Below are 10,135 nucleotides of genomic sequence, written 5' to 3' on the forward strand. Positions count from 1 at the left end.
AACAGACTCATAGACACAGAAAACAGACTTATTGTTGAAAATATTTTTGTGATGATTTATCACAAGATATTGGACATAGTTCCCTGTCCTTTGCAGTGGGACCTTATTGGTTATACATTCTATACATAACAGTATCCATGTGCTCATCTCAAACTCCCAATCTTTTCCTGCCACACACCTCCCACTTAGCAACCACAAATCTGCTTTCTGTGTCTATGAGTCTGTTTCATAGATAAATTTATTTGTGTCATATTTTAGATTCCCTGTAATAGTGACATATGTTATTTGTCTTTTTCTTTCTGATTGCCTTAAGTATGATAATCGTTAGGTCCTTCCATGTTGCTAGAAATGGCATTCTTTTTTATGGCTCTGTAGAATCTCCACTGGCTCCTGTATTGGCAAGCAGATACTTGACCACAGAGGCTCCTGTAAAGTACAAGATGTCTTTTTACTAGGGGATTAATCCCACTCATCAGGGCACTGCCTTCATGACCTAATCAATTTCCAATGGACGCCCTCCAAATACCACCACATTAGAAAGAATTTAATTTATGATTTTAGATAGGGAAACAAACTCTCAGTCTATAATAGCATCCAAAAGTAGAAGAACAAATTATATAATATCCGACAAACACAGATGCTTATTATAATTTGTGAACACTATTGAGTTTGAGAAGACAAAAAATAATATTAAGAAATCTCCATGTAACAGGATAAAAATCATCAGGATATGAGGTTTCTCACACACTGTGATTTACTAGCAAAATACACCCATCACCCCTTAGCCTTGCCCCCTCATGGATCCAGAGTAAATATGAAAGTGAAAAGTGAAACTCACTCAATCTTGTCTGACTGTTTGTGACTCTCCAGGTAAGAATACTGGAATGGGAGGATGTTCCCTTCTCCAGGGGATCTTCCCAACCCAGGAATCAAACCGGGGTCTCCTACATTGAAGGTGGATTCTTTACCAGCTGAGCTATATGGGAAACATACAAATAGGTTTCTTTGATCGTATGCTTCCAAACACATTAGAGGAGGATAATATATTGTTTCAAGCTTGATTTAGAGAGGGAGAGAATTTTATGAACGATGTCTCTGAAAGATAAAACAGTATATTTTGACTTGTTTATCACTAGCAATTTGTGTAACATTAATAAAAGAGATGAACATGGCATACAAAGTCATGGCATATGAAGTCAACATCTTTTTTAACGATGATATCACCAAAATATCTGGTGTCAAGCTCCATCATGCATATTAGATGCTTATGATCATGGATTATGCTAAATTTACATGTAAAGGACAGAGGCTGGATCACTATAGAAGGCTATGAAACATATAAGCCAAAGAGTAGATTGGGATATTTAAAAATATTGGAGGCTTTACCAGATATTCCAAACTATCTGAGAAGAAGGATTGGTCACCTTTATGAAAATATAACTCCAAACAATGCAGGTAAATTTGAAGAATGCAGGTAAATGTGATTGCCCAATTGGGAAAATAAGTAAGATGTCAGTGTTTTTATGTATATGGACCTTGTTCGATCAGATTTATTTATAAAGATAGTCTCCTTATGTTTAATATTACAGCTCTGAAATATTCACCTTCAACCTCATCATGCTAAGACATACAAAGAAAGATTATATATATATATATATATATATATATATATATGTATATGTATTATATTATCTTGCAGACAAAAATAAGACATATACTTCAAATATTAATACAGGTTGTCTCTGTGTGAGTATGAGTGAACAAAGATTTTCTATCATATTTCTATGCTATTCTTTTAATATTTGTAACGAGTCATTAATTCTGAAAAAGGTTATATTATTTAAGACAAAAACATGAGGAAATCTTCCACTAATTAAATAAATTTACATGGAACATAAATCTGTAGTCGCAATGAAAGTGAAAGTGAAAGTCTCCCAGTTGTGTCCAACTCTTTGCGTCCCCATGGACTATACAGTCCATGGAATTCTTTAGACCAGAATACTGGAGTAGGTAGCCTTTCCCTTCTCCAGGGGATCTTCCCAACCCAGGGATCAAACCTAGGTCTCCCACATTTCAGGCAGATTCTTTACTAACTGAGCCACAAGGGAATTCTCAAAAGAGACATTTTTTTTGACATTTTTAATTGCAGAAATCTTACAAATGTATTTTAAATATATATATATACTTTGAAGAAGGAAAATCTTAAATATTTTTGATCATTGGAATTATTCACATAATAATTTTTTTCCTCTTGCTAAAGTTATTAAACATGAGATATTTGTTATTGGTGTTGTTTTGTGTGTATGTGTGTGTGGTAGTTGCTCAGTTATGTTCAACTTTTTGTGACCTCATGGACTGTAGCCCGCCAGGCTCCTCTGTTCATGAGATTCTCCAGGCAAGAATACTATAGTGGGTTGCCATTCCCTTTTCCAGGGGATCTTCCCAACCCAGGAATCAAATGCAGGTCTCCTTCATTTCAGGAGACCTAGTAGTCACACATGACTTTCCTGGGAAGAGCAGTTCTTCAGGGAAAATAGGTGATGCTTTTCCCTGGTGCTTCAATTTCTTTTTCTGATCCAGAGCTTTTTCATGGCGTTTTGCATTTCTCCATTTCTTGGAGTATAGAATAGAGGGTTCAACATAGGGGTGACTGTGGTATAAAACACAGCCAAAGATTTATCAACGGGTAAAGTACAAGGTGGTCTCACATACAGAAAAATACAGGGCACAAAGAAGAGAAGCACCACAGTAATGTAGAAGCCACAGATGGAAAAACCTTTGTGCTTTCCTTTCTGACTAAGATTCTTCAGGGAGTGCAGAATGACCACACAGGAGATGAATAAGAGTGCAAAGATGACCACAGATATTGTGCCATCATTGACAACTAATGAGAGGGCAGTAATGTGGATGTCAGTGCAGGCAAGTTTTTACAAGGGGTACAAGTCACAGAAGAAATGGTCAATGACATTGGGGCCACAGAAGGGAAGATTGTAAATAAAGATAGGATGAAGAACAGCATGTAAAAACCCACCAACACATGCCAAGAGCATAAATATGCACTCGCTGATTCACGATTGTCAAATAATGCAAGGGTTTGCAGATGGTCATGAAGCGCTCATAAGCCATGACCACCAGGAGTAAAATCTCAGCACCACCAAATAAGTTCTCCATAAAAAGCTGGGCCATTTCCAGTTTTTTAAGAGGAAACCAGAAGAGAAAGAGACACGTGTACCCCAATGTTCATCACAGCACTGTTTATAATAGCCAGGACATGGAAGCAACCTAGATGTCCATCAGCAGATGAATGAATAAGAAAGCTGTGGTACATATACACAATGGAGTATTACTCAGCCATTAAAAAAGAATACATTTGAATCAGTTCTAATGAGGTGGATGAAACTGTAGCCTATTATACAGAGTGAAGTAAGCCAAAAGAAAAACACCAATACAGTATAATAATGCATATATATGGAATTTAGAAAGATGGTAACAATAACCCTGTATACGAGACAGCAAAAGAGACACTGATGTATAGAACAGTCTTTTGGTCTCCGTGGGAGAGGGAGAGGGTGGGAAGATTTGGGAGAATGGCATTGAAACATGTATAATATCATGTATGAAACGAGTTGCCAGTCCAGGTTTGATGCAGGATACTGGATGCTTGGGGCTAATGCACTGGGACGACCCAGAGGGATGGTATGGGGAGGGAGGAGGGAGGAGGGTTCAGGATGGGGAACACATGTATACCTGTGGCGGATTCATTTTGATATTTGGCAAAACTAATACAATTTGTAAAGTTTAAAAATAAAATAAAAATTAAAAAAAAAAAAAAAAAGCTGGGCCATGCAGGCTTGGAAGGAAATGGTTTTCTTCTCACAAATGAAGTTTTTAATCATATTTGGGGTGAAGATTGTAGAATAAAGAGCATCCAGAAATGATAAGTAGCCAAGAAAGAAGTACATGAGTCATCCAGGGTTGGGCTGAACACCACAGTCAGGACAATGAGTAAGTTGCCCACCACGGTCACAATGTAGATGAGCAAGAACACCACAAACAGTATTTTCTGTCCCTGGGATCTCTGAGCAAGCCCTAAGAGGACAAACTCAATAGCATTATTCCTATGTTCCATAGGTGCTTCTTTATGTCTTAGTTCAGAGTTCAGCACCAAATTACCTGTGAATAAAATTATTAGAGATGAGTTATTGAAGTCTTTTATATGTTTTATTATGTTCTGATGGTTTCAGATATTATAATACAGACTGATTAAAACATTGTCCCTAAACTTAACAATATTCTAAACTCATGGAGAAGCAAGTGATTAGAGATATTTCTGGGGAAAAGACACAGTATTAAATAAATGAGTTGCCACAACTAGCTTTCCATGAAGATGCTAATTAAATTGTACATAAGCTAATAACATATAAAATAAAAACTGATTAAACATTTAATAAAAAAGGAAAGCAAAGTTTACCTTTCATTTACTTTCCATTTAATAAAATGTGACATTACATTCTAGAAGTAGAAGAATCTTTTTAATGAATTTTTGAATACAAAATAGACATATCTGACAATTTCAATTTTTTTTAAAGAATTTAGGAAATGATGCCACAACACCAATAGACAAAAGTAGCTTGGAAACAAATTTACATGAATAAAAATATCAAGTGAAACTGAAAGTTACCCAGTCATGTCTGACTCTTTGCAACCCCATGGACTATATAGTCCATGGAATTCTCCAGGCCAGACTACTGGAGTGGGTTCCCTTCTCCAGGAGATCTCCCCAATCCAGGGATCGAACCCAGGTCTCCCGCATTGCAGGCGAATTCCTTACCAGCTGAGCTGGTAACATACAGTTAATATATAAAATTGACAAATATGCATAAGCAATTAACTAATAAAGATAAAAATATAAATGAAAGTTAAAGGAAGAATACCTCTAAATGGTGAACAAACATGTGATATGATGCTGAAGCTCACCTATGTACAGAAGAAGTAGAAATTGAAGTCACAGCTTGATTACTATAGCATTAAATTACTTTATTAAATATCACTGAATCAAGGTGTAAAGCTGCTGCTTCATCTTTTAATTTCATCAGGTTAATAAGTTATGTTTAGAGAACATATTGAATCTATCTTCAGATTTACAAATATCTGCACATGAAAATATCCCCAAATTGTTACAGTTGAAATTAATTTCTAAGAATGTCTTTCAGAAGGCAAATTTATTCCAGATCATTAAAATATGAAAATACCTAAAAAAAAGTATGACAAAATAGAATCAGTCTTCACATATTTTAGGAATCACAAAGGGTTCATAACATGGCTGATTTATGAAAATCACAAAATAAAACTCTTAAATAACTGAATTCTCAGAACATCAATGTACTGTAGCAAAATGGTGAGCCTAGTTCAGAATTTTGTGTCTAAATATACTTCCAGGTTTACCTGCATATGGAGAAAGCCACTCAACTCACGTTCTGGGCTCTAGTGCCTTCTCAAAGCATTGACTTTTGTTCACTGATGCCATCTCTGGAAACACAGTGAACAAGATACATGCAGCATCACTGGACTTTGAACTGGTTCCAAGTGACGAACATATTCTATGCTTGCAGGAAATCTAATCCATCTCAGACATTCAAGGAAAAAAAAAAAAAACTCTCAAATTGTTTGGATTTTCAAAGTGAATATCAATGTCCTGTTACCTAAAAACTCTGAATCTTGATTGTGAAGAGGAGCTCAAAATACCCACCACTGGGCAATGTGTGCTGATAACAAACACATTTTAAATCAATATTTTGATGGAGGAAACTATCCAGATTATGTAAGATTTGTTCACAATAAATTTTTGCTGTTTTCATTTATACCAATGAAAGTGAAATAGCCTTTGCAACATTTTGATTCTCAATCAGTTAGACTGCCCTGTTTTCATACAGCATTGTTCTTTGGATTTACTGAAAGAAGGAGAATAATTTCATATACTTACATTATTGTGCTTTGATTCTGTCACTTTGATTTGAGAAGAAGCCCATCATGTGATTACTACTATAGACAAATTGTCTCTGTGATAAGGGTAAATGATTCTAAACTTTATCTACATTTAACTGAAGTAACTACTATTGAGTCATTCAATTAGTGCATCTCTAATGGTGATTTTTTTTTCTAATTAAATTCTTTGAGACCATAATCATAATTCTGAGGGCATATAATTTATCTCCAGAGATGCAAGGATGGTCATTGTGTAGAAAATATAGAACTCTGTCCTCTTGGGGAAAATACTAAAAAATAACTTGAGAACATTTCATTAAAACAGAAAAGTCCAGTACGAGCAGAAAAGATACATGCAAAAACCTCATTTTAATTATGACCTTCAAAATTGGCAAATCTCTTTAAGCTTAAACTGTCTTTGAAGATTATTTCTGAACTGATTTTCAAAAATGATGAATACTAATTTCAGAGCAAGTCATTTAAAGTTTATTTTAAATGCAGATAAAATTGTCACATAATTTCAGACAGGTAAGTTGATAGAATCTGTTTATCAAAGTCCAGAAAGAGAAAACATTATGGAGCTATTTCATTCATCTCAGAATGCTCATGGGGCATTCACCAAAGTAGAAAATACACTAGACCATGATACAAGTTGCAATATCATACAGTTTATATATACATATAATGTAGTTCAGTTAGAAATTGATAACAAAAGTATAATATTTTTCAATTACTTAGCAAACAAAGGCCTGAAATTAATCATGAACATTTTCAGGTATATTTTCAACAGAAAGAGTGTGATATACATGTATTAAAAATATGAAAGGTATCTATGAAATATACACATATATATATACACATATATATGAAAGAATAGCTATAACAATATAATGCTGTATATATAAATTAACTGTATACAGCTAGAGGAGTGTGTAAAGACAAATTTATGACTTCAAAGGCAAATATTAGAAAACAATAAATAAATATTTTCAGGAATGAACTGAGTTTTCTTTTTATTAGAAAAGAAAAATTAAAACAAACCCAGAAAACACTGTAGTATAGAAACAGTATTGAGAATACAAACTTCATGGAAAAAGTGATTGAAAATAACAAATCTATTGAAAACTAAAAATTGACTCTTTGAACATTAAATAAATTGATAAGTTTCTAGAAAATGGACTAAGGGAAAATAAGAAAAAAAATGCCTAATTAACAGAATCAAGATTGAAAAGCAGATCATCACTTCAGATTTCACATATTGTAGAAAGTTAATACAATGATATCTTTTTTTTTTTTCTAATTTTATTTTATTTTTAAACTTTACATAATTGTATTAGTTTTGCCAAATATCAAAATGAAACCACTACAGGTATACATGTGTTCCCCATCCTGAACCCTCCTCCCTCCTCCCTCCCCATACCATCCCTCTGGGTCGTCCCAGTGCACTAGCCCCAAGCATCCAGTATCGTGCATCGAACCTGGACTGGCAACTCGTTTCTTACATGATATTTTACATGTTTCAATGCCATTCTCCCAAATCTTCCCACCCTCTCCCTCTCCCACAGAGTCCAAAAGACTGTTCTATACATCAGTGTCTCTTTTGCTGTCTCGTATACAGGGTTATCGTTACCATCTTTCTAAATTCCATATATATGCGTTAGTATACTGTATTGTTGTTTGTCCTTCTGGCTTACTTCACTCTGTATAATAGGCTCCAGTTTCATCCACCTCATTAGAACTGATTGAAATGTATTCTTTTTAATGGCTGAGTAATACTCCATTGTATATATGTACCACACCTTTCTTATCCATTCATCTGCTGATGGACATCTAGGTTGCTTCCATGTCCTGGCTATTAGAAACAGTGTTGCGATGAACATTGGGGTACACGTGTCTCTTTCCCTTCTGGTTTCCTCAGTGTGTATGCCCAGCAGTGGGATTGCTGGATCTTAAGGCAGTTCTATTTCCAGTTTTTTTTAAGGAATCTCCACACTGTTCTCCATAGTGGCTGTACTAGTTTGCATTCCCACCAACAGTGTAAGAGAGTTCCCTTTTCTCCACACCCTCTCCAGCATTTATTATTTGTAGACTTTTGGATCTCAGCCATTCTGACTGGTGTGAAATGGTACCTCATAGTGGTTTTGATTTGCATTTCTCTGATAATGAGTGATGTTGAGCATCTTTTCATGTGTTTGTTAGCCATCTGTATGTCTTCTTTGGAGAAATGTCTATTTAGTTCTTTGGCCCATTTTTTGATTGGGTCGTTTATTTTTCTGGAGTTGAGCTGTACGAGTTGCTTGTATATTTTTGAGATTAGTTGTTTGTCGGTTGCTTCATTTGCTATTATTTTCTCCCATTCTGAAGGCTGTCTTTTCACCTTGCTAATAGTTTCCTTTGATGTGCAGAAGCTTTTAAGGTTAATTAGGTCCCATTTGTTTATTTTTGCTTTTATTTCCAATATTCTGGGAGGTGGGTCATAGAGGATCCTGCTGTGATGTATGTCGGAGAGTGTTTTGCCTATGTTCTCCTCTAGGAATTTTTATAGTTTCTGGTCTTACGTTGAGATCTTTAATCCATTTTGAGTTTATTTTTGTGTATGGTGTTAGAAAGTGGTCTAGTTTCATTCTTTTACAAGTGGTTGACCAGATTTCCCAGCTCCACTTGTTAAAGAGATTGTCTTTAATCCATTGTATATTCTTGCCTCCTTTGTCAAAGATAAGGTGTCCATATATGCATGGATTTAATAGAAAGCCCAGAGATAAATCCATGCACAATGATATCTTAAATGAATTTATGACATCATAATTGCCAACTGAAAGAAAATGGACCTATGCTACAGAAAAGACAAGTTTATAAACACACACAGAAAAATAATTAAAAGCTGGAATAATCTAATACCTAAGCAGCTTATAATCCTTCTTTTCCTCTCCACAAAATTTCATTGTTTGTAAATGTAATTAATCAATTCTGCATAACAACTAATCCAGCTATAGTACCAATCTTACATAAACACCTTTAAAGAAAGGAGAAAATTAATATTCATACTAATGCATTTTATGCACCAAACATAACTCTTAGAATGAAACAAGGGCATCAAAAGGAAAATAAGGATTAATATCTCACAATTACAGGTACAAAGTTCTGAACACGTTAGTTATTTTGATTTGTTTGGATGTTCTCTTTAAGATTTTATTAAAATTTTTTTGATACAGTTTTGAGCCAGGTCGTCAGAAGTGCTCAGGTGAGTACTAATCAAGACCTACTACTGAGGTAAAGTCTTTCTAAGTATTCAACCAACAGCACTGCCTCTGGGAACTATGAGTTTTCCAGCTGGTGAGAACAGGCTTTCTTCCTACCCAATGTGGGGACCAAGCCTTCTTATCTCTAATCCATCTGGTAAATCTTTCCCCAGCCTCAGATGTTTTCCTCAAATGCAAGCTCAGATCAGTTCTCTCATAAACATTTGAGGGGTATGCTCTTTAGTTCTGAATTCTCTCTCTCTAGCTCTCCAGGTCTTTGGTAAATCTTTCTCTCTTGCTCTCCAACTCCACCCTCCCAACCCTAAGTCTATAGGTCTGCCCTCCATAGTGTTCTAGCCTAAGAATTCTATGTGCTTTGGTCTCCTCAGACTCTCAAAGTCATGTCCTCAACTCAGTGAATCTACCAGGATCTTTCTGAGATATACGTCTTTGCACAACAACATGGAAACATTTTAAAGGTAAAATGGGAAAATCTGAGAACTCAACTTGTTTCTTATCTTTTATTGATCATTGTTTCTTATTTCTCCCAACTAGTGTTTTAAAAATAATTAGTGCATATTGTTTCTGGTTTGTTTGCTTTTCTCACAAAACTCTATGTAAATATTTAGAGCGGTTTTAATCATAATTGTAAATAGCTGGAAACAGTCAACATGTATCTTAGTTAAGAGAAAAGATAAAGAATGGTGATTCATCCATAAAATGGAATATTGTTCAGCAATAAAATTAATAAACTCCTGATTAACACACTAATATGCATAAATGTGATGTGTATGATACTAAGAACAAGAAACCATATTTAAAAGACTACAGAGTAGACATAATCTTACATATATAAAAGCAAATAATCACACCACAACTCTTAGAACTGCAAAACAAATCCAACATCTTTT

The 10,135-nt window shown here is 34.8% G+C and overlaps 1 pseudogene; it reads right to left on the minus strand.

Annotated features, from left to right (window-relative positions):
• Positions 1 to 2,558: 2,558 nt before the first annotated feature.
• LOC139177740 (olfactory receptor 4A15-like) lies at positions 2,559 to 4,129 on the minus strand (annotated as a pseudogene).
• Between the last annotated feature and the right edge of the window lie 6,006 nt (positions 4,130 to 10,135).

This window comes from Bos indicus, chromosome 19, assembly GCF_029378745.1.
Source record: "Bos indicus isolate NIAB-ARS_2022 breed Sahiwal x Tharparkar chromosome 19, NIAB-ARS_B.indTharparkar_mat_pri_1.0, whole genome shotgun sequence".
In the NCBI taxonomy this organism is placed as follows: domain Eukaryota; kingdom Metazoa; phylum Chordata; class Mammalia; order Artiodactyla; family Bovidae; genus Bos; species Bos indicus.